Source organism: Paramormyrops kingsleyae, chromosome 15, assembly GCF_048594095.1.
Source record: "Paramormyrops kingsleyae isolate MSU_618 chromosome 15, PKINGS_0.4, whole genome shotgun sequence".
Taxonomy (NCBI): Eukaryota; Metazoa; Chordata; class Actinopteri; order Osteoglossiformes; family Mormyridae; genus Paramormyrops; species Paramormyrops kingsleyae.
Window position 1 is genome coordinate 10,153,759 of NC_132811.1, and position 4,643 is coordinate 10,158,401.

At 39.4% G+C, this 4,643-nt stretch overlaps 1 long non-coding RNA gene and 1 other non-coding gene across 2 annotated transcripts; both read left to right on the top strand.

Moving 5' to 3' along the window:
• The first annotated feature begins 545 nt into the window (after positions 1-545).
• On the top strand, positions 546-619 carry trnat-agu (transfer RNA threonine (anticodon AGU)). Its single transcript has one exon. It is a non-coding gene; the product is annotated as a tRNA-Thr (tRNA).
• Positions 620-872: 253 nt separating this feature from the next.
• Positions 873-4,122, top strand: LOC111849501 (uncharacterized). The gene is made up of 3 exons (XR_002839551.2): positions 873-1,072; positions 2,186-2,466; positions 2,865-4,122. It is a non-coding gene; the product is annotated as an uncharacterized lncRNA (long non-coding RNA).
• Positions 4,123-4,643: the final 521 nt, after the last annotated feature.

Consider the following 4,643-nt stretch of genomic DNA (forward strand, 5'->3'; position numbering starts at 1 on the left):
GTCAACTGTAAGAAATGTTTTGCAGCTATCTAGTTAATAGGATTAACTGGATAAACGGGAGTACCACAAGGCAGATTGGTTAAATGTAATCAGTTGAAATGTAATACGTTACAGATCATTAGTTACCCTGTTAAAAATGTTGATTAGTTGTGCGTTTGTTTGTGATTACTTCATTAAAGTTAAGTAACTTATTATATTTGAGTTCCTTTTGATTACTTTTTTTTAACAAATGTTTTAAACTGGACAATAAAGCAATGCAAAGACGCAAACCAGTAAAATGAATGTTATATTCTACATATAAGCATTTTACCAAAACAATATATTCGGATGTAACCTCCTTTGTAATCACCCACATTTTGATTAGTAAATGTAATATAATTACGCATATTTTCTCAGTAACCGTAATACATTACAATTTCATTTATTTTGTAATTTCGTTATGCAACGGAGTTACATACAACTAGGTACTCCCCAACAACAGTTACTCTTATATTCATAGATCTAGTGAATCCGCAGTGGACGTAAGCAAGCTAGCTTCGTAAGGTGGCGCTGTGGCTTAGTTGGTTAAAGCGCCTGTCTAGTAAACAGGAGATCCTGGGTTCGAATCCCAGCAGTGCCTTGGGTTTTTCCGCTTTTGAGGTACGGTGTGCGGCTCAGCCGGGGTAATATGCTATGCCTTCGATTGGTTCCTGTGGCTGATTTCACCCTTGAGCAAAGCCCTTAACCCCCAATTGCCCGAGGGACTGTCTGACCCTGCTTTCTTGGGGAAAAAAAACGTCGTTTGGGATAAAAACCTGTGCTAAAATAAATGCTAAACCAATGATACTTATGGGTAGGAAGAATTTGTTTTCAACCAAACAAACAATAAATGAAATAAATAAGACGTGTAACATGTGCATTCTATCTGTCGATTATTACTATTAATTATTGCTATTATCATTTCACCATCCTCTATACATACTCTAAACATGTCACTATGTGAAAATCCCAAGAAGGTGGCTGCTTCTGAAATGCTGGAAAAACATGATGAACCACATCGAAAATCTCTTAGTTCCCCCATCACGCGCAGTGAGTAAGTGAGCCCTTTCTCCTGGTCTGTGCGCTGTATATATTAAGTTTCAGACACATATGATTCTCAGTTATTGGGAACAGCCGGTTTGCATGACATATCGGGTGTGCCTAATAAACAGACTACTGAGTTCATAACGTATAAGTGGGATTTCTCCATACTGCGCAGCAAATGAACGCCATTGGTGTCCGTCAGATTTAGTACAGCTTAGTTGCCTGAGTGGGGATTAAAAAGGTTTATAATCTGTGCATTTAGAGATTTGTTTAATCCTATTGCCAACAATCTGTTATCGTAAGAAAACACGTCAGAACTCCAGCTTGGGAGTCGCGTTTTTATTATCAAAGCATGTAACGAACAAGCCGGCTGCCATGACGTCCTAATCTCTCAGTTTGTTACTTAGCTCTTTGTTCATTTGTAAATGAAGGTTTCACGGCTTTGTTGTGTTTATCATTATAAAGAAATTTGGGAAACATAATTTCATTGAGTCTGATTGGTATTATTCCCTCCTAAAGGGTTCTTTTGCATTTTACTGTGGTGAGAAGGTTAACCTTAAAATGTTAAGCTTAATTGCATGGTGTTTTGATTTTAAGTTGTTTTACACAAGATGATTTTCTATACACAATGTGGCAAGTGTGTTCCAAAACTAATTCAGGTTAAATATCAGGTACAAAAACAGAACACCTCAGGACAAAAATACCCTGAAATCACAACCTTAACCACTATGCTCCTTTCCTTTTCTTTGTGAAGGTGGCTTATTTTAGGAAACCACACACATCAATGGATGGACTTATCGCTGATTAACTAATATGCAAAGAAGTTAATCCTCAATGGATAACAATAGTGTTAAGGAAAAAAAAACCAAGGTAGTCTAAATGTGCTCCTGGTTTTGTCAGTTTATAACAGGTTTTGAATGTTGAATTTGCATTTAAACATTAGCTATAATGTGCTTTGGTTGTTGTTTGGTTGTTTTCCATTAGTGACCTTTTGGGACAACTTTCTCTGTTGTTTGAGCAAATTTGCATCAGAATTGTTACTGTTATCAATATGACAGCTGTTATTTCCTGAAGTGATTAATGTTAAGTATAATGCATTTGGGATTTGAACTTGGATCCGCAGATGCTCTGTCATTGAGATCACCCCCTTTATCAAGTGTCGGAACCACTTATGCAGGACAAGCAAATCATTCACGGTGTGATTGTGACACTGTGTCAGTCCTGGGGGAGGGAACCTTGGGTGAGTCAATGACAATTTATTCCTATATTATTCTGTTTGGAACCCCAGCCATGAGAAAATGAATTCATACGTAGAGCTTCACTGCTCACCAGAGGGGCGAGTTTGTCACTGTAGGTGTGGAGACGTTGGCCGGCAGCGGTGGAACTCACTGCAAAGGTCAGATGGTAAGCATGACTGAGAGAGGCATTTCTCATTGTCTATTCCCAAAAGGAAAAGGGTCAGTCATAGAAAAACAGCGCAGACCGCCTCATAAACCAGCCTTTATTAACAGAGTCTTTTCCATGGGCGATGGTCAGCAAAGATTCCAATGCATGCAGCTGTAACAGATTCTATATTCCACAAATGGTTTGTCTTTATTGCTTGTCTTTACATCCAGAGACATACTGCAGTATTGTCAGTTTTGCTCTTTAAAGCATTGCTTTGTTGTTATTTTGTATGCATGGCCTCCCATGAGTTGAAAGAAAAAAAAAACTCATAAAAATGTCTGATTTTGTGTGTGACATCTAGGAACTTAAATTTGGGATATTATTGTTCCTTAAGCCCTTTTTGGTTTGTTTTTCAGGACTTGCTTTTGTGCCTCAGGGGACAGAAAATGGCTGCGTTCTGCTTTTGATGTGCAGCCTAATTGAATTCAGCAACGACAATGCAGGAGAGAAGCACTCAGACGGTCACGAAGAAATGAAGGCAGCTCCTTAAGTAGGTTTCTAAAGACCACCAAAAGCCCCAAGGCTCCACACACCATCTCCTCCTCCATTCCTGCATCATCGTGTCCCGTTGTGGCCACACAACCTGCCTTAGCAGACGGGTCCAAAGCCTCAGGTGGGCTTGAAGAATGAAGAGGAGCGAGCCCCAAAAATACAGAAACACAACTCAAGTCTCACAGCTTCTGACTGCTGACCTAATATTAATTTAGAACAGCCTGAATTTTGTCCGTTACATTCTCTGTAGCCACCATCTCTGGACAAATGAAACACCTGAAGTAGTATTCCAATACCTAATTTTTATATACCTTATATTGACTGCTTTGAAATGATTTCCTGACCAAAGAATAGGAGTCAAAGCAATTATATTTCATTCGTATTTCTGGTCGAATTCCATACAGTCTTGAAGTCTGCCCTCATGGCTAAATACAGAAGTAAAGTAGTAATAGAGATCTTTTGATTTTTGACACCACTGATACTTACTGTACCCCAAACATTTTTCTTGGCAAATAACTCTAGGTCCTCATCCATTGAACCCAACCCTACTTACTTCCATAACCAACCATGCATTTTATTTCCAGAAAAAAGCAATTGCATTTGTTTCTAGTTTCCAGCCCTCACCCTCAGGGAATGGTTTGGAGGCTGGTGTCATCAGCATAACAGCTCAGGTGAGCCTGACATTTAAGTTACCTCCATCATTAGGGTTAAGGTTACAAATCATTCCTCTGCCCCACAGGCAGCAGTGACAAGAAAGTGACCTTTGGGAAGTTCTAACTAAAGATCATAGGGGGAAGAAGCAGTCGTGCATTAATTGTTTTATGCTAGTGAGGAATCTCTGACAGTTGGTTGAGTCCATAACCCTGTACAGGATAAGTGATATATGGGTAGTTTTGGTGTGTGGCAAACATTACCCACCTAATAAAAAAGGAGTATTAAAGTCTGTGGACAACCTTGCACCTTAGATGTGCCCGTTATTACGGGAACGTGACTTAAATATCTCATGCAGAATTATGCTTAAGACCCAACATTTCAAAAGTTTAAATGGCTAAATATTTTTTTTGTCTGTATGTTAAAAAAACAACAAGGACTACCACATGTATAAAAAGCTTTCTACTAAAATTTGAATGAGTCAACTTTTTTTTTTTCTTTTTTTTTTGCATGAGAACTCCCCCTCACAACATAATGAGTTTTCTTAATTTCTTCGGTCAGGCCGGTTGGCTTCATAATTAGCTGTGTCACCCTGGGGCTGATTAGCAGGGCCAGCCAGAAGCCCTCCTCACTTTGTTATGCGATGACAGCCACCATGGGCATTTTGTGCGGTTTCCTCCCTGACTCTAGCGAATATGATAAACACCACTCAACCAGCTGCACCATGATCAACCTTAACATGGAACTCATTTTCTATCACTCAACACCCATTATTAGCTTAACTACAGCTTTTGCCAGTCTTTGAGGATCGCCATCCTGACATCCCTGCCTGGGGTAGGATTCATGTTTCTAGGGCCTCACTTAAAAAGTTGCAATTACAGGGGTTGGACATTGAAACTGAAACACCTGGTTTCTGACCACAATAATTTTTTAGTATGGTGTAGGGGCTCCTTTATTGGCCGATACAGCATCAATTCATCTTGGGAATGACA